Below are 25,701 nucleotides of genomic sequence, written 5' to 3' on the forward strand. Positions count from 1 at the left end.
TGTCCGGGAGGAAAATATAAATCATTAAGAATAATCCCAAGAAGCTGTTTTCTCTGCTTGTTTTTCATTTCATGCGCAGATGCAAAGGAAGGCAGGTGGGAAGAATTCTTACCTCTAGGTTGTGGAATGACTAAGGGCTGTTCTTTGGAGGTTACTTGAGCCCAGTGCCGACAGCCTCATATGTGGTTCCCCTGAAGTGAGGTGGAGAGTAGATTTTCCATAGCTACAGAACCTCTTGCTTCACACCTGCCCCAGCTCCTTTGGCTGCTCCAAAAGGACATCCCCTGGAATCTACATCCATGCCACTCTGGGAGCGCCTCCTCCTAATTCAGGAGAACTACCCTATGCAGATTAGTTCCATACTATTCACTTCCCAACCACTTTGTAGAAAATAGGGGGTACTTCAGACTCTATCACCATGCTTACAAATAACAAGTGGTGGGAACTGAATGGCTTGGGGAACTGGTAATTTATTATGGAACCTTTCAACATTGATGAAAGGTTTCAGAGTAGCAGCCGTGACTCACGAATAAGCTCACGAAAGTTTATGCTCAAATAAGTTTGTTAGTCTCTAAGGTGCCACAAGTACTCCTTTTCTTTTTTCAACATTAAGTCATTGGTGTGAATGTGATTCGGGCTGGTAGTGAATAACAATTGCTTCCATCTGAGTTTGCTTGTTCAATATGCTGAACATGGGTTGCTCTCATTTCAATTCTTTATGGCAAAGGTCAGGGAGGGGATTTTATCCAGCACCTAAAAGTGACTTAGGAACATCAGTCCCTAAGCCATTTAGGTGTTTCTGAAGATCCCACCCCAAGATTTAAAATAAATAGATGCCTAAAGTTAGGTTCTTATGTCCATCTTTAGGTCCCCCTAAATAAGTACCCCCTATTTTTCAGTCCTTAGCATCCAACAGCTTCTATTGAACTTTAGATTCTTAGTGCTCAGCACTTCTGAAAATCAGACCACTTATTTAAGGACCTAAATATGGACTTGGGAGCCTAACTTCAGCCACTCAGTTTTGAAAATTTTCGCCATCATGTTCACGTCACAAAACAACTGCTGCAGCTGGCACTCCTTTTGGCAGTCTGGAGGAGCCGGCATTGCTACTGTACTGTTCATTCATTCTTTTCTGCACCTTTTATCAGCACAAAATTCACGAAAGCATTTTTTTTAAAATCCCAGTTAAAGATTTTGACAGAACAGACACAAGTTCAACAGATACAAACATCTTTTTGATCTCTGTTATTCAGTTACAAAGCAGCAAACAAAAATAAACACTTCCAAAGTGTTTTTCTTACCACTTAGCCACATCCGACTTGATATCCATCATGCAGAGGAGCAAAACCTGTAATGGAGCACAACCTTTATTTGTGTAAACTGAGCAGAAGTCATCTGCTTAGCTTCCCATGGAATAAATCAAATTAGTTCCACTTAGGCTGACACCACTGCTCTGTTATTCAGGTCTAAATGATTTATGTTTAGTTTTGTGGTCACGTAAGTCCTCCAGTCGGGAAAGACAGATTGGTTTAAAAGCATCAGGCTTCCTTTTGCAATTTTTTTTAAAGCTCAAAATAGTTTTTGCTTGTGTGAAAATATTATTTATTACACTACAGACGTCAGAATAGTTCAACTTCTATCTAGCACATGAAAATGTTGGGCACCCTCTGTCTGACATAAATTCTTCCGAGGACTGACCCCCGTGCAGCTGCGTTGATGTCATTGGGGCTGCATGAGGAGTTGAACTTGGTTCCTGCCCAGGCAAAGGGAACAATCCCATAACATTTAATCTGATTTTAATTTCATAACTAAAAAAGGGGTCACAAACGTGCATACATCAGATGGGGCCAGCTCTTCAGCCCAGCCTTAATTGGCTCTTAATTTTTACTCCTCAAGTTGGGGGCACAGTCTGGCACTCAAAAAAGTATTTGCAGACACAGCCAAGTATATAGATGTCTAAGTGACCCAAACTGTGCCTGTGATTAATTGCAGGCACAAAAACTAAGGCTGTTTTTAAAAATATGGCCCTATATAGATAAATAAAGTAAAGATGCACAAAATGGCTTATTTATCATTCCTATTTGATATGTTAATATATATTTGATGTGTTACTATTATATATTTGTCATTATGATGAAGAGCTCCCTACAAATGCATAGAAATATGTAAACAAATACATAAATATGTTTTCAAAATCAGCTAATATCTTTTGTTGGACAAAATAGTAGCCAAGGAATGGGATAGACCCACAGTGCAAGTAGAAATATGGTGTACAGCTAAAATTCCCAGAGATTAATTAAAATTGCAATTGCAAATACGGTAAACACACTTGAAAGGTTCATTGCATTTGGAAAGATTATACTAGTAAGAAAAATATTCCTCATATTTAAAATGAGGAATAACAATGGAATTGGTGAACTTGTTCCAAATGGGAGAAGTATTTTAAGACCACTCTAAATCAGGAAAATACTTTTTCCCTTCCTAAGGAATAGAAGGAGATTTCTCTGGGACACACAATCTAGTGTCAGGGAAAGGAGTGGTCATGTCTAAAATACAGCCTCATGATTTCAGTGCAGGACAAGCAGGGATTAGAGGATCGGGGACTTCCCTGGCTTTCTGAAGCCCTGTTCCCAAACTACTCCCTTCTTCTCTTTGTTTAGTGAACAGGGTATAGCAGGAGTAGCTGGCATCCGACTGAGGAATTATGGGAGGTTCCAGCTTTCCTGGTGGTATGTGGACAGGCGAAGCACCTGTTGGAAGAAGAACTACTGTCCCAGCCTGGAGCAGAGCTGGTCAAAAAAATGCCAATTATTTTTCATGGGAGATTTTGAAAAAAAAAAAGTATTGTTTACAATTTTCCACTAATTTTTTGCTGAATTTTCAACAAAAAATTACTTTTGAAAAATGGCTTTGGTTTTAAAATATTCAATTTTGGTAATTTTTTTGAAATTTTTTATACAAACTCAGAGTTTTTAATGAAAAATTTTCAGTGTATGGCTTTTCATGAAAATAAAAGAAAAATTTCAACCAAAATGAAAATTCATTGAACATTTTCAGTTTGGTTCAAAAGCCATTTTTTCATCAAGAATATTTTAATTATAAAAAACGTCAGCCAGCAGTCCTCTAACTGCAACTAATTCACAGTGTTGTGTTTCAATTTCTGAGAGTTCTCCCAACTGTACAGGCCCACTCTGGTCAATGAACTGGTACAGAATGGGTCCTGTGAGCTGTTCTCCACTGGCTCGGTCTGCTCTCATATTAGAGCAGGCAGAGCTCCCTCTCACTGTGAGCTGCTAACCTTCCCTCCATCCAATCTCCTCCTAGTGAGAAATAGAGTAAGAGCCCTGAAACCACTCACTCTCTCCTGCACCCCCACCCCCACCCCAATGTGGGGAGAGGGAAAGTGGGAAGAGCATCCGGCAGTCACTCACTCCTTCTGTTCCTGGACAGAAGCTGTCTTGCCTGTGCTTGCTCTCTCTGAGAGACTGTGAACAACTTTGCCTCTTGTCTCCCTGGCCTGGAGAAGAAGACTGTGCTCCCTATAGCCTTCCTGTTCCCCAGAGACATCTGGGAATCAGATTTCTCCCAGCACTCCTCCCTCAGCTCAACCACAAAAGATATTATAAGGACAATGAGTGAAGAAATAAGAGACATACATGGGATGGATTTTGCTGGGAGCAGGGCATAGGGAGATACACAGAACGCATTTGGTGGTGCGGGGAGATGACGCATACCAAATGCATTTTCCAGGAAGGGAGAAAACAGACTGGATTGGAAAGGGGGGTGTCTTGGTTGGGGGCAGTTCACCAAGTGTGGTTAGGGGAAAAGAGTGGATTGGAGTGGTGTGTGACTGGGAAGAGAGCTAGTGAATTGAGGTGGTGCTGAGCAAACATATAGGCATGTGAAAGAGGAGTGGATATGGGGCAAGATGATATGTTTGGGGAGAGGGAGAAAGCACATGAGAAGAGATAAAACATTCTTTCTAAGGGGCTGAGGGCAGAAAAATAAAAGGGAAGGACAGAGAACAAATCAGAAGGGAAAAATAGTGAGACAGCATGAGGAAGGAAGGGGAGATGAGAAACAGGGAAGAGGAAAATTGCCGGGGAATAGAAGAAAGACTGAGGAAAGGTAAGGGAAAGAACACCATGTACGGAAAAAAAGTATAATTCTAAAAGTTACATTAAAATATAAAACCAATTATGTCTGTGTACATATCACTGTATATACACATGCACACTTACAGAAACTATCCTTTTTAAGAATTACTTTGGAGTTGTATACACAAAGGCAATAGCTGGTTCCTGCAGAGCAAAGTTTTTGCCTTTGAAATGATCCAGACTGCACCAAACAGCCGTTAGAATTTCCTGCAGAAGGATACCCACAGACTTCCCTCCAATGGATCAACCCCAAACACATACATACTGAATTCATAATTATTTAGGTGGTTGGCCAAAAGATATTACCCAGACCATTTATATGTCCTTGTCTACGCATGAGAGTAGTGGCATGTGTTTTGAGGGGAGACTATAAGCCTTGTTCTCCCATCTGTGCTGCAAATGCCTAGGCACAACAGGAAGACGCTAACACTTAGAATTCTGTTATTCTGTCTGCACTGCAGCTGTCTTAAAAGAAGAAACCTGATGCACGGTACATTTTCCATTTCCCTTCATTCCGTTTCCTCAGCATTTCTCCTTCTGTGCATTCCTGAAAGTTAATCAAGTTGAAAACTGTAATCAATCATGTCTACCATAGAAGCAACTAAAGTTTAATCTGGAAGTACTACAGACTAGAATGTGAATAACTAGTCGGGATTTCACTTTTAGAGCAATGCATTATATCAATATTTAAATACAATGCCAATCTTCTTATCTTCTGCAGGAATCTCTGCTTCACACCTCCTCCTCTCCTGTGATCAAGGAAAGAAGGGAAGATGGAGCTGTCTGTCTTTCACCTCAAGGGGGAAGGCAGTGGAAGAATAGAAAATAATAATGCCACCTAGCTCTTATGCAATACTTTTCATCAGTAGATCTCAAAGCGCTTTACATTATCCCCATTTTACAGATTGGGAAACTGAGGTACAGAAAAGAGCAGTGACTTGCCCAACATTTCACTTGTAGATCTGGAAATAGAATCCAGGTCTCCTGTATCCTTATCCAATGCTTATCCACTAGGTCACACTTGCCTACCTTTATTTCTTTTTGAAATACTCAGTGAATACCCTACATTGTAGACGATGTTTTCTGAGCAAAGATTTTTTTACTCTTCTTCCTTCTTATTTATTTTGATGCCAGTGCAGATTGTCTGTTCAGGCCAATGACAGCATTTAAATAAATGCAGCTGGGGAGCTACAAGGATGTACACTTGCACAATCCATGCACAGAACACACACTCATATCCTTCTCCTTGGCTGGCTGTGGGCCTGCTTGGGAACATGAACTCCTTTCGAAGACTTTTCTTCTCTTGTTCCCATTCATACAAAGTGCCATAGGTGCCGACTCTGTGAGTGCTCCAGGGCTGGAGCACTCACTGGCAGCCAAGCTCCCCCCTCCTCAAGTGTGCTGCGTCTCCGCTCCTCCGCCTGCCTCCCAGCGTTTCCCTCCCGGCTGCCACCAAACAGCTGTTTGTCAGCGTTAACATGCTCCGGGGGTGGGGAGGAGTGGAAACGTGGTGCTCTCAGGAGAGGAGGCGGGGAAGAGGAGGGACCAGGGCGGGGATTTGGGGAAGGGGTTGGAATAGGGGCAGGGAGGGGGCAGAGACTTTGGGAAGGGGTTGGAATGGGGACGGGGAAGGGGCGGGAAGAGGTGGGGCTGGGGTCAGGCCTCATAGAAGAGGTGGAGTGGGGGTAGCGCTGCGGGGTGGGGGAGTTGAGCACCCACAGCAAAGAGGGGAAGTTGGTGCCTATGCAAAGTGCAATGCAGCCTCTCAACATGACATAAGCCCCGTGATGACAGATAGCAACAATGGTGAGCTCCTTCTCTGATTTTGATCTGTTTTAACTGCTGAGGATAAATTAGGGAGAAGAGAGGGACTGGAACAAAGCAAGACCTTCTCTGGACATGAACATCTTCAGTAATTAGCAAGGGTGGCCAAAATGTGATGAAAATCAAGTGCAAGGTGAATAGATATAGGGATCAGATCCTCAACTGTCCAATGGAGAAATGCCAATTTTACACCGGCTGAGGATCTGCCTTATGGGGTTTTCATCCAATAAAACTAAAGTACCCTTGGAAGAAAAGTCACTTTTTAAGGGCCTGATTATGGGACAATAGTGTGTAATGTTTGATATTTTCCAAAGTGTTTTTGTTACATGTAAATCATTGTAATAACTACATAAAATGGAACTAATAATGCAGCTGATGGAAGTACACAAAACGCCACAGTCACATCCAGTGACTGATGCATCAGTCTCATTAAATACAAAACTACATAGAGTACAGCAATTACAGGAAATGATTCTAAGGTCTTGATTCACACCCAATGTATGAATGTCCCCAACATACAGTGTTATTTCCTAACTCAAAAAGTGTGGCAGCCAACACAGGGGAATTCTATATTAGACCTGGTCCTACTAGATAAAGAGGAAGTGATAACAGAACTAAAAGTTAATTAGTTTAGTACAAGTGATCATGACTTGATCACACTTAGAACGTGCAAGTGTAGTAAAGTCCGAACTAGTAATATGTATACTTGGTGCTTTAATAGGCCCAGTTTCACAAACCTGAAACGATTATGAGCCATATCATTTGGGAGGAAGAATTTAATCAGAAAAATATGAATGATAATTCGGAGTCATTTAACAACACCTTACTAGATGCCCAAAAAGCCATAGTCCCACAACTGAGGAAGAAGGCTGTCCTGGTTAAAAACTGACTTGCTTTACAGGGGAGGTGAAGCTACTGTAAAAAATAATATAAAACAAATGAAAGAAAGGGGAAGTTGATAGTAACGAATATAAATCAGAAGTTAAGAACTGTAGAAAATTGATAAGGTAAGTCCAGAGACAAAGGAAGAAATCTATGGCCAACAGAGTTAAGGACAGCAAGAAGGACTTTTTCATGACAATGGCATTGGTCCATTACTAGATGGAAATGGTAGAATTATTAATAATAATGCAGAAAAAGCAGAAATGTTCAATCACACTGGAAGCTCATGTTCAGCTGATTATCCACCACTACCACCATATCTTTTTTAGAGTCACTGCTCCCAAAGATATTTTGGGGAAAAAAGAGATGATGCAGTGTCATCATATGGTGATGATAAGAAAACTTTCCATTCCACTAGTATCTCTAGTCAAGAGTATGTTAAACAGAAGTTACTACAGTTGGACATTTTTTATTAACAGCAGTCCAGATGACTTGCATCCAAGATGTTTAAAAGAGCTGGCTGAGGAGCATGCTGATCATTAATGTTGATTCTCAATAAGTCTTGGAGCACTGGGGAAATTCCAGAAGACTGGAAGAAAGTTGGTATTACACCAATTTTTAAAATGGGATGAGCTGGGTAATTATAGGCCTGTCATCCTGACATGGATTCCAGGCAAGATAATGGAGTGACTGATACTGTACTTGATTAATAAGGAATTAAAGGAGAGTAATGTAATTAATGCAAAATCAACATGGGTTCAGGGAAAATAGATTCTGTCAAACGAACTTGATGTCTTTTTTGATGATTGATAAAGATAATAATGTTGATGTAATAGACTTCTCTAAGGCGTTTGACTTGGTACCACGTGATATTTTGATTAAAAAACTAGAATGGTATAAAATTAACATGGCACACAATAAATGGATAAAAATCGAGCTAACTGGTAGGTCTCAAAATATAACTGTAAATCGGGGAACGTCACTGAGCAGGTCTATTTCCAATGGCATCCTGCAGGGAGCAGTTCTTGGTCCTATGCTATTTAACATCTTTATCAGTGACCCGGAAGAAAACATAAAATCATCACTGGTAAAGTTTGCAGATGACACAAAAATTGGGGGAGTAGTAAATAATGACGAGGACAGGTCACTGATTCAAAGTGGTCTAGATTGGTTGGTAAAGTGGGTGCAGTCAAAGAATATGCCTTTTAATATAGCTAAATGTAAATGTATACATATGGGAACAAAGAATGTAGGTCAGACTTGCAGGATGGGGGACTCTATCCTGGGAAGCAGTGGCTTTGAAATAAGTATTGGGGTCATGGTGGATAATCAGCTGAACATGAGCTCTTAGTATGATGCTGTGGCCAAAAGGGCGAATGCCATCCTGGAATGAATAAACGGGATTCTTGCGTAGGAGTAGAGACATTATTTTATCTATGTATTTGGCACTGGTGTGACTGCTAATGGAATACTGTGTCCAGTTCTGTTGCCCACAATTTAAGATGGATGTTGATAAATTGGAAAGGGTTCAGAGATGAGCCATGAGAATGATGAAAGATTAGAAAACATGCCTTATAGTGATAGACCAGGGTGGGCAAACTATGGCCTGGGGGCCGCATCCGGCCCTTCAGATGTTTTAATCTGGTGCTCAAGCTCCCGCCAGGGAGCAGGATCTGGAGCTTTCCCTGCTGTGGTGCTCCAGTCAGGAAGTGGGGTTAGAGGCTTGCCCTGCTCCGCTTGTGCCGTGGGTCCGTGTGGCTCCCGGAAGCAGCAGCATGTCCCCCCTCCAGCTCCTACATGTAGGGGCAGCTAGGGGGCTCCGCATGCTGCCCCTGCCCGAAGTGCCACCCCTGCAGCTCTCATTGGCCGGGAACCATGGCCAATGGAAGCTGCAGGGGTGGCGCCTCCGGATAGGGCAGCGTGCAGAGCCGCCTGGCTGCACCTCCATGTAGGAGATGGAAGGGGGACATGCTGCTGCTTCCGGGAGCTGCTTGAGGTAAGCGCCACCCAGAGCCTACATCCCTGACCCCCTACTGTGCCCCAACCCCCTGTCCCAGTGCTGATCCCCCTCCTGCCCTCTGAATCCCTTGGTCCCAGCCCGGAGCACCCTCCTGCACCCCAACCCCTCATCCCGATCCCAGAGCCCACAGCCCCAGCCGGAGCCCTCACACACACACACCCGCACCCCAACCCCCAGTTTCATGAGTGTTCATGGCCCCCCATACAATTTCCATACCCAGATGTGGACCTTAAGCCAAAAAGTTTGCCCACCCCTGTGATAGACTCAAGAAACTCAATCTATTTTGAACAGCAAAGAGAAGTTGAAGGGGTGACTTGATTATAGTCTATAAGTACCTACATGGGGAACAAATATTTTACAAAGGGCTCTTCAATCCAGCAGTCAATGGCTGGAATTTGAAGCTAAACAAATTCAGACTGGAAATTGTGAGAGTAATTAACCATTGGAACAATTTACCAAGGGTCGTAGTGGATTCTTCATTACTGACTTTTAAAATCAGGACGGGATGTTTTTGTAAAAAAATCTGCTCTAGAAATTATTTTGGGGAAGTTCTATGGCCTGTGTTATACACGACGAGGTCAGACTAGATGATCACAATAGTCCCTTCTGGCCTTAGAATCTGTGGCTTGCGGGTCCTCCTTCTAGCAAATAGCAGCCCTCTGTACACTCTCCCAAGTACATTTTTCTAGGGGCATAAAACACATGGGAATATACTCAGTGGTGAGCTGGAGCCAGTTCGCACCGGTTCTCTGGAACCAGTTGTTAAATTTAGAAGCCCTTTTAGAACCGGTTGTCCCACAAGGGTTGTCCACAAGGGACAACCGGTTCTAAAAGGGCTTCTAAATTTAACAACCGGCCATTTAGGTGCCGACTCTGTGGGTGCTCTGGGGCTGGAGCACCCACGGGGAAAATTTGGTGGGTGCAGAGCACACACTTGCAGCTCCCCGCCCCGTGCCACGGCCGGCCCCAGCTCACCTCCGCTCTGCTTCCATCCCTGAGTTACGCTCCGCCCCACTCTGCTTCTCCCTCCCCCCCGCTTCCCGCAAATCAGCTGTTTGCGCGGGAAGCCTGGGAGGGCTGAGAAGCAAGCGGCAGCTTTGCGCTCAGGCCCAGGGAGGCGGAGCGGAGGTGAGCTGGGGTGGGGGGCATGAGGCGGGGGCACACACCCTGCCCTCACCACAGCAGGTAACCCGGGGCGGGGTGTGTGCGCACAGCGGAACCGCTCCCACCAAATTTTCCCCATGGGTGCTCCAGCCCCGGAGCACCCACGGAGTCGGCACCTAAGGCACCACTTTTGATGTGATTGGGGGGGAGCAGCTGCTCCCTCTGTTCCCCCCCAGCTTCGCTACCCAGCCCCTAGGAGCCAGAGGGACCTGCCGGATGCTTCCCGGGAGCCGCCCCAGGTAAGCACCACCAGGACTCCCCACCTCCCCCCAGCAGGTCCCTCTGGTTCTTAGGGGCGGGGCGCGGTGGGCACCGATTACGGTGGCCCACGAGACCCCCCTGCCCGGTTCTGGGGGCAGTCAGGGGACAGAGGAGGGGGGTGGATGGGGCAGGGGTCCAGGGGGGCGGGTGCGGGCCACGACCTCCTTGTGGGGTGAGGAGGGAACCGGTTGTTAAGATTTGGGCAGCTCATCACTGAATATACTCATTGCAGCTAAGGATGGAACCAGATTGCTGGCTTGTACAATTAAAAGGTTGTAGATGAGTTTTTAAACTAAGAGCTGCAGGAAAGCTGACAGGTGTGGAGGAGCGCACAGTTTTGACAGAGACATCTTTTAGGGGAGGATTGATTAATGGGGATTCTCTAAATCCTAGTAAGGAGGAGAGGATAGAATTTGGTAAAACACAGGTAGGAGCTGAAGAGAAACAGTCAAATGAAAAAAGAGTCCCATTCAATTACATGACATAATGGCAGACAGCTGAAAAGTGACAATTTTTGTAAGTGCTTGTATACAAATGCTAGAAATCTAAAAACTAAGATGGGTAAACTTGAGTGCCTGGTATTAAATGAGGATACTGATATAATAGTCATCACAGAAACTTGTTAGAACAATGGCAATCACTGGATACAAAATATATAGGAATGACAGAGTAGGTCATGCTGATGCGGGAGTGACGCTATATGTGAAAGAAAGCATAGAGTCAAATCTAGTAAATATGTTAAATGAATCAATCTATACCATTGGATCTCTATGGATAGAAATTCCATGCTTGAATAATAAGAATATAGCAGTAGGAATATACTAACAACCACCTGACCAGGATGTGATTAGTGTTTGTGAAAGGATCCAAAAGAACAGAGAGGCTATAACAATAGAAAATTCAACAATAAGTGGGGATTTCAATTATCCTCACATTGACTGGATACATGTCATCTCAGGACAGGATGCAGAGAGAAAGTTTCTAGACACCATAAATGACTGCTTCTTGAGCAGCTAGTACTGGAACCCGCAAGGGGTGAAGCAATTGTTGAATTAGTCCTAAATAGAGCACAAGATCTGGTCCAAGAGGTGTATACGGCTGAACTGCTTGGTAATATTGACCATAATATAATTAAATTTAACATACTTATGAGGGGGAAAATACCAAAGAAGCCAACCACTGTAGCATTTAACTTCAGAAGGGACTACACAAAAATGAGGAAGGTAGTTAAATGGAAATTTAAAGGTACACTCACAAAAGTGAAATGCCCGCAAGCTTTTTAAAAACACTATAATAGGGGTTCAAATTAAATGTATAACTCAAATTAAAAAACATATTAAGAGGACCAAAAAAGGTGCCACCATGGCTAAACAACAAAGTAAAAGAAGCAGTTAAGAGGCAAAAAGGCATCCTTGAAAAACTGGAAGTGAAATCCTACTGAGGAAAATAGAAAGGAGCATAAACTCTGGCAAGTCCAGGGTAAAAGTATAATTAGGTAGGCCAAAAAAAGAATTTGAAGAGCAACTAACAAAAGACTCAACATCTCAGCAAAACATCTTTAAGTACATCAGAAGCAGGAAGGCTGGCAGTCAGTGGGGCCACTGGACGATTGAGGTGCTCAAGAAGCACTCAAGGAAGATAAGGCCATCGTGGAGAAGCTAAATGAGTTCTTTGCATTGGGAGATTCCCACACTTCAGCCATTCTTTTTAGGTGACAAATCTGAGGAATTGTCCCGAGCCTCAGACTGCCAGAAGTTGGGAATGGATAACAGTGGATAGATCACTCGATGATTGCCTGTTCTGTTCATTCCCTCTAAAGCATCTGGCATTGGACACTGTCAGAAAACAGGATACCGGGCAAGATGGGCCATTGTGGCCGTTCTTATATTCCTATTTTTTTATGTTGTTCCCTATGCCCTGCCTGATCATGCTCCATCGTGGCTCCTCTCATGTACTGCCTGTGAAGAGACTTTCTGCAGGTTTTGGTGAGATCCAACACGCATGGTGAAACATGCATGCTATACTCTCCTTCCTGTATGTAGCCGTTTTGGTGCACTGAGAAGTGCTGTGCCCACAGGAAGCACAGTCAAGTGATGCCCAAAATTGGCTTTGTTTTGTTTTTTTATGACTACTCTTCCATCACAAAAGTATTTCTCAAATCTTCATCTTCTGTAACCAAACTTAGGCTAAATATAGGGGGTGGAGGTTGGGTTGCAGAAGAGCATACAGCAAGATGAATTGCAGAGTAAGCTGTCGCCCAGGGGCATCCATTTATGCCATCAGATACGCTGTTCAATCCTTTCCTCTAGGAATTACCAAGTTCTTTAGGGACAGATTTTTGAAGGGATTTAGGCACCTAAAGGGATGTTCAAAGGCATTTAGGAGCCTAAAACTCATTGATTTCAATGGATAATAGGCACCTAGATGCTTTTGAAAATCCCACTAGGAGCTTAAATACTTTAAAAAATCTGGCTCTTTCTTTTTTGGTAAGGTTGAGGGATGAATGAATCAACTTTCCCTAAAGATGCTAAAATAAAAGGAAAGAGATTGCCCCTACACCACTCTCTGCCTCCACCGAAGAAAAGAATTGACAGGAAAAGGGTGAGAAGGAGCCTGAGTCTCTTGATGATTTGACAAGATTTGAAATAAATTTCAGGTTTTAGACAACCCCCTGAAAACTGAATGCATCAGAAAGCCTTGTAGAAACCCTTGGGAACCAATACCCATGAGTTTCACCCATCTTGAGTAAATCTACTTTTTAACCTGTAATTGTACTAGTAGGTGGTGCAATGTGACTTTCTGGTGTTTTTTTTTTTTCCCCTCCTCTCTTTTGGGGCTGAAACAGTTTTAAACCAGTATTTCTTCATATTGTTGTCCACTCTAGATGCCTGATTAGAACAAGAATGTTAAATGAAATCCCTGAGAGGACTCTTTTAGTCACCCTGCCACACCACAATCATAAATCTTAAGAGGTAATAATTTAATAATGTGTTATGGGCACACGTGCAGGCAATTAATTAGATGCACACACCAAATGTTAGTTTTGGTTGTGGTGTGTGTTTCAGGAATGTCTTATTGAAAATTCAGCCCTACAAGTCTCTCTCTCAAGATCGCACTGAACGTCCCTGCTGACTTGGTGCTTGCATAGTTTGCATAGCCTCCCTCTTTCTGTCACTAGACATTTGCTGATACAGTGTGTATGCTAACACCCATTGTTTCATGTTCTCTATGTATATAAATCTCCCCACTGTATTTTCCATTGAATGCATCTGATGAAGTGAGCTGTAGCTCACGAAAGCTTATGCTCAAATAAATGTGTTAGTCTCTAAGGTGCCACAAGTCCTCCTGTTCTTTTTACGAATACAGAGTAACACAGCTGCTATTCTGAAACCTGATTTCTCACTGACTCTCATTGATCTTCTGAGAGATTTGGGCTTGCCTCTTTACAAGTTTGAAGTGGATGAGTTGCCCTCATAGGAAATATTCCTGTACTGCTGAAAAGCGCAGAAAGAAGCAATAAAATGCTGTTCTGATCAAGTGTTAGGAAAAGTGGTTGCAATAAGCAAAGTGGGTGACATAGCAGCTTTTTGTGCCTACTTGTCTCAACAGCTGTGGTTAAAGAGTTTCTTGTCTTTTGATGTTAAAAAGTAATAAATAAAGAGCTAATTTTCATCTCCAGAGTGAGCAATTTATGCAGTCTCCTACTTTTCAAAGATATATAATGGCTAGATCAGGATCATTTGCCCTAGAAGACTGTATAAACTGGTCCAGATGGTGTCACTGGTCCTGTATGGTGCATATGAGGGGTGGAAGGTATCCACTCTTGTTATGTGCTTGGGAGCTATGAAGATGCTCAGGGCAGAGCTGACTGGGAATTTTTTAACTGAACATTTTTTCATCGGAAAATGAAGATTCCTCAGAACAAACCCTTTTGGCAGAAAAGGGGCAGTTTTGATTAATTTCTTGACTTAAAAAAATGAAAAAAGTTTCAAATTTTTCGAAACAAAATATTTCAACATTTTGTAGATGAAAAATTCCAGTTTGTGGTTCAAAACAACTTTGTTTAGAAATTTAGTTAACTATAGTAAAAAAAATTAAAAATGATCAAAATCAAAGCTAAATGTTTCAAAAGGATGAAAATGAACTATTTCAACTGACCCAAACTAAAATTATTTTGAATTTTTGGTTATTAAAAGTTTTTGAGATTTTTAACTTTTCATTCCAATTTGGGATGGGACCATTTTTTTGAAATCTTGAAAATTTTCACGGGACAGGAAAACCATTTCCCACACAACCGTAGCTCAGAGCAAGGAACTGATGCAAATAAGCTTCTCACCTCCCTCTACCCACCCAGCAGCTCTACACAGATCTTGATGTTTTCTTTTGTCAGAGTTACTGTTAGGGTTGGGTGTAAAAGTATCTGGGGAGAATAAAGTTAATGAATCAGCTGGCTTGATGGATAAAATACAGGACTGGTGTCAGGAGATGTGGATTCTGTTTCTAACTCTGCCACAGTCTGATTGCCTAACCTTGAGCAACTCACTTAATGACTCTGTGTCTCAGTTTACTCATCTGTAAAATGGAGATAATCTTTACTTACTTAACATGAGTATTGTGAAGCTTAATTCATTAGGGGATTTTCCCACTTGTAGTTGTGAAGTGCTTTATTCTGTGAGTAGTCCCATTCATTTCAGACAGAGGGTGGGGGGCAGCAGAGGGGAGGTATAGAAGCAGAGGAGGGCAAAGGGATGGGGGATGTGGATGGGGGAGGGGGACAAAAGCCAGGAATGGGGGTGTAATATAAGTACAGAGTGGGAGGGAAATAGGAGCTGGAGTGGTGCTAGGACTGGATAGGAGCAGACGGGGTGGGGGTTTCAGAAGAGTGGGGGTGTGGGTTTGAAAAATACACAGAGAGTGGGGGGCAGGATCTGGGAGAAGGCGATTGGTTAGGAACAGAGGAGGAGTGGGACAGGAACCAAGGGCATGGAGTTGGGGATTGGATAGGTGCAGGAGCCAACAGGAGCAGAAGGGAAGGGAAGCAGAAGTGGGGGGAGGGAATAGGACTAGAAGGCAGGTGGAGACAGACTGAGGGCACAGGGGCAGAAGGATTTATAACCACTGCCCTCCAAAATCTAGAACTGAACCCAAGAGGCTTGAGTCTCACCATTCCCCTGCTGTCAGCAAATAGCTGTGAAACCTGCCGGCAAAGTGTGTGTCTCATCTCCTTCTAAGGCAGTGGTTCTCAAACTGGGGGTCGGGACCCCTCAGGGGGTCACAAGGTTATTACATGGGGGGTTGCGAGCTGTCAGCCTCCACCCCAAACCCCACTTTGTCTCCAGCATTTATAGTAGTGCTAAATATATTAAAAAAGTGTTTTTAATTTATAAGGGGGGGGGTCACACTCAGAGGCTTGCTGTCTGAAAGGGGTCACCAATACAAAAGTTTGAGAACCACTGTTCTAAGGTCTGGTCCACATAGGATACCAACCTACTACTGCTACCCTTTACTCTGTGAACTCAAATGGTAGAGGTCCATGCTGTGGATCTAAGGTCCGAACCATGCTGATGACCCAAGGTGGGATCAGTATTGTTCCACATGATGGAATTTCTGTTTTGTTTGCGGGTGTTGGGTTTTTTTTGAATTAGGAAATTACATTGCAAAGCAAAATGATGCAACAACCCTACATTAAAAGAACAGTAAGATTGAAAAGTCAGAAGTTAGGAAATGCCAGAATTAAGGTTGCCCATCCAATCTTAATTCACTTCCCAAAATGTACAAACGTGGCCACTAATTGTGTGTTCCTCATTTTCTGGGTGCCCAGAAAGTGACACACAGCACCAGATTTGCAGAAGTGCTGAATACTCACAACTCCAACAAAAGTCAATGGGAACTGTGCTTTGAGCATACAAAGTACTGTAAAAATGCTAAGTACTCTGAAAAATTAGGTCTGATTTATCTCAAACTGGGCATGCAAAGTTAATGGAAACTTTTGACAGTTTTGGCCTTAATCTCTCTGTGCCTTAGTTCTCCAGCTGTAAGATGGGAATCATAATAGCGCCTCATCTCACAAGAGTTGTGAATATAACTTCATGTATATTTGTGAATCCCCACAGAAACACCTAGGAGGAAATTCATAATTCTGTCTTCAGTGCAGGGTTTGGTTGGTATGCATTCAATAAGGCCTGGGGCCACACACTGCATGAGAGAGATACAGAGAATATTGAATGCATTCACTGAATGTGGCAAGGATCCTGTGGAAAAAATAGTGTGTGTAAGAATTAAGAATGTCACAGGCAACCTTAATTCTGGCATTTCCTCACTTTTGAGTGTTGGACTTTGCAACTTTACTGTTCTTTTGTGTAGTCCTTTTATGTCATTTTTATTTACACGTCTGTAGCTCCTGAAAGATGTGAGGTGCTGTACAAACACAATAGGAGGCATCATCATTACTCTGAAGAGTTTACAGTTACAAATTCTAATAATAATAATAATAATTCTTGTATAACACGTTTCAGCCATAGGGCTCAGATACAAAAGGGGAAACCGAGGCACAGAGAAATGAAGTGACTTTCCTCAGGATACACAGCAGGTCAGTGAACGGAATGCAGGTCTCCTGGACTCCCAAGAAAGTGCTCTGTACACTGGACCATACTCACTCCCCTGACTTCAACAAAGTTATTCTGAATTTACACTGGTATAACTCAGCCCTGGTCTACACTAGGACTTTAGGTCGAATTTAGCAGCATTAAATCGATGTAAACCCGTACCTGTCCACACGATGAAGCCATTTATTTCGACTTAAAGGGCTCTTAAAATCGATTTCCTTACTCCACCCCTGACAAGTGGATTAGCGCTTAAATCGGCCTTGCCGGGTCGAATTTGGGGTACTGTGGACATAATTCGACGGTATTGGCCTCCGGGAGCTATCCCAGAGTGCTCCATTTTGACCGCTCTGGACAGCACTCTCAACTCAGATGCACTGGCCAGGTAGACAGGAAAAGAACCGCGAACTTTTGAATCTCATTTCCTGTTTGGCCAGCGTGGCAAGCTGCAGGTGACCATGCAGAGCTCATCAGCAGAGGTGACCATGATGGAGTCTCAGAATTGCAAAAGAGCTCCAGCATGGACCGAACGGGAGGTACGGGATCTGATCGCTGTATGGGGAGAGGAATCCGTGCTATCAGAACTCCGTTCCAGTTTTCGAAATGCCAAAACCTTTGTCAAAATCTCCCAGGGCATGAAGGACAGAGGCCATAACAGGGACCCGAAGCAGTGCCGCGTGAAACTGAAGGAGCTGAGGCAAGCCTACCAGAAAACCAGAGAGGCGAACGGCCGCTCCGGGTCAGAGCCCCAAACATGCCGCTTCTATGATGAGCTGCATGCCATTTTAGGGGGTTCAGCCACCACTACCCCAGCCGTGTTGTTTGACTCCTTCAATGGAGATGGAGGCAATACGGAAGCAGGTTTTGGGGACGAAGAAGATGATGATGAGGAGGAGGTTGTAGATAGCTCACAGCAAGCAAGCGGAGAAACCGGTTTTCCCGACAGCCAGGAACTGTTTCTCACCCTGGACCTGGAGCCAGTACCCCCCGAACCCACCCAAGGCTGCCTCCTGGACCCAGCAGGCGGAGAAGGGACCTCCGGTGAGTGTACCTTTTAAAATACTATACATGGTGTAAAAGCAAGCAGGTGAAAGGATTACTTTGCCCTGGCATTCGCGGCTCTCCTGGATATACTCCCAAAGCCTTTGCAAAAGGTTTCTGGGGAGGGCAGACTTATTGCGTCCTTCATGGTAGGACACTTTACCACTCCAGGCCAGTAACACGTACTCGGGAATCATTGTACAACAAAGCATTGCAGTGTATGTTTGCTGGCGTTCAAGCAACATCCGTTCTTTATCTCTCTGTGTTATCCTCAGGAGAGTGAGATATAATCCATGGTCACCTGGTTGAAATAGGGTGCTTTTCTTCAGGGGACACTCAGAGGAGCCCATTCCTGCTGGGCTGTTTGCCTGCGGCTGAACAGAAATGTTCCCCGCTGTTAGCCACAGGGAGGGGGGAGGGTTGAGGGGGTAGCCACGCGGTGGGGGGAGGCAAAATGCGACCTTGTAACGAAAGCACATGTGCTATGTATGTCATGTTAACAGCAAGGTTTACCCTGAAAGAGTGTAGCCAGTGTTTTATAAAATGTGTCTTTTTAAATACCGCTGTCCCTTTTTTTTTCTCCACCAGCTGCATGTGTTTCAATGATCACAGGATCTTCTCCTTCCCAGAGGCTAGTGAAGATTAGAAAGAAAAAAAAACGCACTCGAGATGAAATGTTCTCCGAGCTGATGCTGTCCTCCCACACTGACAGAGCACAGACGAATGCGTGGAGGCAAATAATGTCAGACTGCAGGAAAGCACAAAATGACCGGGAGGAGAGGTGGCGGGCTGAAGAGAGTAAGTGGAGGGCTGAAGAGAGGGCTGAAGCTCGAATGTGGCGGCAGCGTGATGAGAGGAGGCAGGATTCAATGCTGAGGCTGCTGGAGGACCAAACCAGTATGCTCCAGTGTATGGTTGAGCTGCAGCAAAGGCAGCTGGAGAACAGACTGCCACTACAGCCCCTGTGTAACCAACCGCCCTCCTCCCCAAGTTCCATAGCCTCCACACCCAGACGCCCAAGAACGCGGTGGGGGGGCCTCCGGCCAACCAGCCACTCCACCACAGAGGATTGCCCAAAAAAAAGAAGGCTGTCATTCAATAAATTTTAAAGTTGTAAACTTTTAAAGTGCTGTGTGGCATTTTCCTTCCCTCCTCCACCACCCCTCCTGGGCTACCTTGGTAGTCATCCCCCTGTTTGTGTGATGAATGAATGAAGAATGCATGAATGTGAAGCAACAATGACTTTATTGCCTCTGCAAGCGGTGATCAAAGGGAGGAGGGGAGGGTGGTTAGCTTACAGGGAAGTAGAGTGAACCAAGGGGCGGGGGGTTTCATCAAGGAGAAACAAACAGAACTTTCACACCGTAGCCTGGCCAGTCATGAAACTGGTTTTCAAAGCCTCTCTGATGCGTACCGCGCCCTCCTGTGCTCTTCTAACCGCCCTGGTGTCTGGCTGCGCGTAACCAGCAGCCAGGCGATTTGCCTCAACCTCCCACCCCGCCATAAACGTCTCCCCCTTACTCTCACAGATATTGTGGAGCACACAGCAAGCAGTAATAACAGTGGGAATATTGGTTTCGCTGAGGTCTAAGCGAGTCAGTAAACTGCGCCAGCGCGCCTTTAAACGTCCAAATGCACATTCTACCACCATTCTGCACTTGCTCAGCCTGTAGTTGAACAGCTCCTGACTACTGTCCAGGCTGCCTGTGTATGGCTTCATGAGCCATGGCATTAAGGGGTAGGCTGGGTCCCCAAGGATACATATAGGCATTTCGACATCCCCAACAGTTATTTTCTGGTCTGGGAATAAAGTCCCTTCTTGCAGCTTTTGAAACAGACCAGAGTTCCTGAAGATGCGAGCGTCATGTACCTTTCCCGGCCATCCCACGTTGATGTTGGTGAAACGTCCCTTGTGATCCACCAGAGCTTGCAGCACTATTGAAAAGTACCCCTTGCGGTTTATGTACTCGCCGGCTTGGTGCTCCGGTGCCAAGATAGGGATATGGGTTCCGTCTATGGCCCCACCACAGTTAGGGAATCCCATCGCAGCAAAGCCATCCACTATGACCTGCACATTTCCCAGGGTCACTACCCTTGATATCAGCAGATCTTTGATTGCGTGGGCTACTTGCATCACAGCAGCCCCAACAGTAGATTTGCCCACTCCAAATTGATTCCCAACTGACCGGTAGCTGTCTGGCGTTGCAAGCTTCCACAGGGCTATCGCCACTCGCTTCTCAACTGTGAGGGCTGCTCTCATCTTGGTATTCATGCGCTTCAGGGCAGGGGAAAGCAAGTCACAGAGTTCCATGAAAGTGCCCTTACGCATGCGAAAGTTTCGCAGCCACTGGGAATCGTCCCAGACCTGCAACACTATGCGGTCCCACCAGTCTGTGCTTGTTTCCCGAGCCCAGAATCGGCGTTCCACAGCATGAACCTGCCCCATTAGCACCATGATGCATGCATTGGCAGGGCCCATGCTTTCAGAGAAATCTGTGTCCATGTCCTGATCACTCACGTGACCGCGCTGATGTCGCCTCCTCGCCCGGTAGCGCTTTGCCAGGTTCTGGTGCTGCATATACTGCTGGATAATGCGTGTGGTGTTTAATGTGCTCCTAATTGCCAAAGTGAGCTGAGCGGCCTCCATGCTTGCCTTGGTATGGCGTCCGCACAGAAAAAAGGCGCGGAATGATTGTCTGCCGTTGCTCTGACGGAGGGAGGGGCGACTGACGACACGGCTTACAGGGTTGGCTTCAGGGAGCTAAAATCCACAAAGGGGGTGGCTTTAAATCAAGGAGTAGTTCAGGCAGGAGTTCATGGAGGGTTCCAATAAGAAATGGTGCACCTAAGTTATTGTTCTTATTGGAACAAGGAGGTTAGCCTGGCCTCTGATTGATACATGGCTAGATTTAGCTCGCTGCACCTTCTCTGTGAGTGACTGCAGTGTGACCTAGAGGAATGAGTCCCCTAGACAGGGGAAGAGGCAAATGAGTACAAAACAAATCCGGTTTATTTCTTGTTTTGATCCACTCCATCTATCTTTTACATCTTTGGCTGGCAGCAGACGGTGCAGAAGGACTGCATGCCATCCACATCTCATGGCTGCTCGGCAGAAGACGGTACAATAGGACTGCTAAGCAATCCATATTGCCTGCCTGCTCACCATAAGACGGTTCAATAGGACTGACTGCCGGACTTAAGAGAATGACCTGGTCAAGTCACTAAAAATTTAGTCCCTGCGCCCATGTCTGCCCAGGCGCTCCTGATCGACCTCACACAGGCGACCAGGAGCACCTCGGACATGACGAGGACGGCTACCAGTCGTACTGTACCGTCTGCTGCCAGAAGGCAAGGGGTTGCTGCTACTGTGTAGCAATGCCATACCGTGTCTTCCAGCACCCAGGAGACATACGGTGACGGTTACCTGAGCGGGCTCCATGCTTGCGGTGGCATGGCGTCCGCACAGGTAACTCAGGAAAAAAGGCGCGAAACGATTGTCTGCCCTTGCCTTCACGGAGGGAGGGAGGGAACGGGGGCCGGACAATATGTACCCAGAACCACCCGCGACAATGTTTTAGCCCAATCAGAGTGCTCCATTGTGACGGCTCTGGACAGCACTCTCAACTCAGATGCACGATTGTTTGCCGTTGCTCTGACGCAGGGAGGGGCGACTGAGGACACGGCTTACAGGGTTGACTTCACGGAGGGTTCCAATAAGAAATGGTGCACCTAAGTTATTGTTCTTATTGGAACAAGGAGGTTAGCCTGGCCTCTGATTGATACATGGCTAGATTTAGCTCGCTGCACCTTCTTTGTGAGTGACTGCAGTGTGACCTAGAGGAATGAGTCCCCTAGACAGGAGAGGAGCCAAATGAGTACAAAACAAATCTGGTCTATTTCTTGTTTTGATCCACTCCATCTATCTTTTACATCTTTGGCTGGCAGCAGACGGTGCAGAAGGACTTATTGCCTACCTGCTCACCATAAGACGGTTCAATAGGACTGACTGCCGGACTTAAGAGAATGACCTGGTCAAGTCACCAAAAATTTAGTCCCTGAGCCCATGTCTGCCCAGGCGCTCCCAGCCGACGTGGCCAGGAGCACCTCGGACATGACGAGGACGGCTACCAGTCGTATTGTACCGTCTGCTGCCACAAGGCAAGGGGTTGCTGCTACTGTGTAGCAATGCAGAACCGCGTCTGCCAGCACCCAGGAGACATACGGTGACGGTTGCCTGAGCGGGCTCCATGCTTGCGGTGGTATGGCGTCCGCACAGGTAACTCAGGAAAAAAGGCGCGAAACGATTGTCTGCCCTTGCTTTCACGGAGGGAGGGAGGGAGGGAAGGGGGGACTGACGATATGTACCCAGAACCACCCGCGACAATGTTTCAGCCCCATCAGGCATTGGGATCTCAACCCAGAATTCCAATGGGCAGCGGAGACTGCGGGAACTGTGGAATAGCTACCCACAGTGCAACGCTCCGGAAGTCGACTCTAGCCTCGGTACTGTGGAAGCACTCCGCCGAGTTAATGCACTTAATGCACTTCTGTGGGGACACACACACTCGAATATATAAAACCAATTTCTAAAAAACCGACTTCTATAAATTCGACCTTATTCCGTAGTGTAGACATACCCTAAGATCCAGATTTGACTCATCTGCTGTTCTATCATGATGCCTGATCAAACACACCATTATACCTGTGAGTAATCCCATTGAAATTAATGAGATTTAATGCATGAATAAGGGATACTGTCATGAATAAAAGTGTGCAGGCTTTGGTTTGCAAAGTGTTTGGGGATATCTAGAGCAGGAATGGTGCTATATATAACTTATTTCTCTTTTATTTGGAAAAGAGGCCCCATTTAATGTTGGTCATTCAACTATTTTTTGTTTACATAATTGTCTTAGCCTTTGCTGTTTAGGGTTGTGGAACGTTTGTGGAACTAGTATTTGCAAAGTAAGCTGTCATGGGATAAGAGGGAAGGTTCTCTCTTGGATTGGTAACTGGTTAAAAGATAGAAAACAAAGCGTAGGAATAAATGGTCAGTTTTCAGAATGGAGAGAGGTAAACAGTGGTGTCCCCCAGTGGTCTGTACTGGGCCCAGTCCTAGTCAATATATTCATAAATGATCTGGAAAAAGGGGCAAACAGTGCGGTGGCAACGTTTACAGATGATACAAAATTGCTCACGATAATTAAGTCCCATGCAGACTGCGAAGAGCTACAAAAGGATCTCTCAAAACTGGGTGACTGGGCAACAAAATGGCAGATGAAATTCAATGTTGATAAATGCAAAGTAATGCACATTGGAAAACATAATCCCAATTATACATATACAATGATGGGGTCTAAATTGGCTGCGGGCGGATGTGGTCGCCCTATCTCAAAAAAGATATATTGGAATTGGAAAAGGTTCAGAAAAGGGCAACCAAAATGGTTAGGCATGTAACGGCTTCCGTATGAGGAGAGATTAGTAAAACTGGGACTTTTCAGCTTGGAAAAGAGATGACTAAGGGGGGATATGATAGAGGTCTATAAAATCATAGACTGGTGTGGAGAAAGTAAATAAGGAAGTGTTATTTACTCCTTCTCATAACTTAAGAACTAGGGCTCACCAAATGAAATGAATAGGTTTAAAACAAACAAAAGGAAGTATTTTTTCACACAATGTACAGTTAACCTGTGGAACTCCTTGCCAGAGGATGTTGTGAAGGTCAAGACTATAACAGGGTTCAAAAAAGAATTAGATAAGTTAATGGAGGATACGTCCATCAATGGCTATTAGCCAGGATGGGCAGGGATGGTGTCCCTCATCTCTGTTTGCCAGAAGCTGGGAATGGGCAACAGGGGATGGATCACTTGATGATTACCTGTCCTTTTCATTCCCTCTGGGGCACCTGGCCTTGGCTGCTGTCGGAAGATAGGATACTGGGCTAGATGGAAGTGAGAGGTTTTTCGCAGGAGTGGGTGGGTGAGATTCTGTGGCCTGCGTTGTGCAGGAGGTCAGACTAGATGATCATAATGGTCCCTTCTGACCTTAGTATCTATCTATCTATGGACTTTTGGTCTGACCCAGTGTGGCTGTTCTTATGTTCTTATGAGTGCCACAGGTATCTGGGCCCCTTCTGAGGAGCATCTGCCACACTTTAGAGTGCTAATAAAGAGAAAATAAGAATAGGGTCTTCAGTGAGGAAGAACAGAACAACAACAAAGATCTCCTCCCTGCCCCCAGGTATATCTACTTACTTCCCCATAGTGCTCCAGCAGCCACTCCTCATCTCCATCTTATGACTGATACAGCCCTTTTTATGGGGCTCCATTGAAACCGGTGGGAGAGTAGTATGGGTAGAATGGTTGGCTTACAAGGAGGCACCCCTGGATCTGGGCTGAGACTACTCTCCACTCTGTCTCCTAGAAAAGAACACAAGAGAGAAAGAAACAGTTAGCTCAGTTACTAAGCTTTAAGAACAAAACAGAGGAAATGAGAATAATAAAATGAAAATGAAAATAAGTATAGAATAAATGTGTGAAAATAATAGGAAGTGATGGTTTCCACCATATATGGTGTATACCAAGCCTAGAGCTGTCCAGGGAGAGGCTCAAATATGTGGCTAGTTGGGTGACTCTATGTTCTCTGCCATGCCTCCTGACAGTGAGTGGACATCACGTCTCACAATGTGTATGCAGCTCCTTGTGCCACACATTTGAAGAAAAGCAATGGAACAAACCGAAAATGTGAACAGATGCAAATAAAGGTTATATACCATAGAGATGATTATTTACTTGCCTCTGGGATCTGTGCTGGGAACTGTGGGATAGGTACCCAGAGGGTATTGCAACGGATACTGTTCCAAATAATGCTAGTGTGGATTCAGGATAGAACTGCTAGGGTTTAAGACACAAATCAACAGAGCTAATGTGAATGCATTGAACTGATTGTGCCATTCTGTCCAAGCGGTCCAGGTGAAAAAATCCTTTCCTTGTTTATAAGTAGGTATATGGAATCTCTCTTTTAAGGCTAACTCATCTTGTGGTATCACAGCTTGCACTGAAACAAGGATAAATGGTTAGACTAAGGGAATGGTGCTTTTTCAGTTGGTTATTAACTATTACTCAAATTTTCTCCTTTCCCTACTTGTCGTATTTTATTATTTCAATAAACTATTGGTGTAGATAAAGATTTTGATTGTTTTATATGTGACCTCAAATCTGAATAATGGATGCTGGTCCTGACATTATCATTTAAGAGCAATCAGTAGTTCCTTATAGAAATAGGATTGTCTGATGGGAACAGAGTGGGAAGGGGAAACTATGGGTCAGGGGTAGTCATACTCAAAAACACTTTGCTGAGAGACAGTGGGAGCAGCCGAGAAGGCTCTATAAGGAGAGAAAAAGTCATCTTTGCATCTCATCTTGGCCCTACCCACTTGCCAGCAGCAGGAGCAGCAGTAAGAATCTATTTCCATCAACAATTTTCCCTTTCCAACCAGGAAGCCATAGGCACAGCAACCATGACTCCACAGGGGAATGAGTTAGCACCTCTCCCTTGCCTCAGTGCAAGATAAAATTAAAGCATGAATAGAAATCTGTAAAGTCTGAACTACAATCAGAGAACATTGACCTTGTCTTAGGAAATGAGCAAATGAAAACAGAAATAAGTAGCAGTACAAAATGAGGTGTAAACAATTAGCAGAGAGCTGTGTAGATGAGGTGCAACAAGCAGATATTTGGAGACCACATATCCC

General features: G+C 44.7%; 1 long non-coding RNA gene across 2 annotated transcripts in view; it reads right to left on the reverse strand.

Annotated features, from left to right (window-relative positions):
- The window catches only part of LOC119565379, a 99,255-nt gene that overhangs the window by 8,633 nt on the left and 64,921 nt on the right, over window positions 1–25,701 (reverse strand). Inside the window, exons 3-4 of one of the 2 annotated variants that reach the window (XR_006288915.1) lie at window positions 24,203–24,367; window positions 1,302–1,348 (exon numbers count right to left, since the gene is read on the reverse strand). This is a non-coding gene — a long non-coding RNA (uncharacterized LOC119565379). Of the gene's footprint in view, window positions 1–1,301; window positions 1,349–24,202; window positions 24,417–25,701 lie in introns of those variants that run through there. The other variant, XR_005223979.1, reaches the window with a different exon arrangement.

Source organism: Chelonia mydas, chromosome 2, assembly GCF_015237465.2.
Source record: "Chelonia mydas isolate rCheMyd1 chromosome 2, rCheMyd1.pri.v2, whole genome shotgun sequence".
Classification (NCBI taxonomy): domain Eukaryota; kingdom Metazoa; phylum Chordata; order Testudines; family Cheloniidae; genus Chelonia; species Chelonia mydas.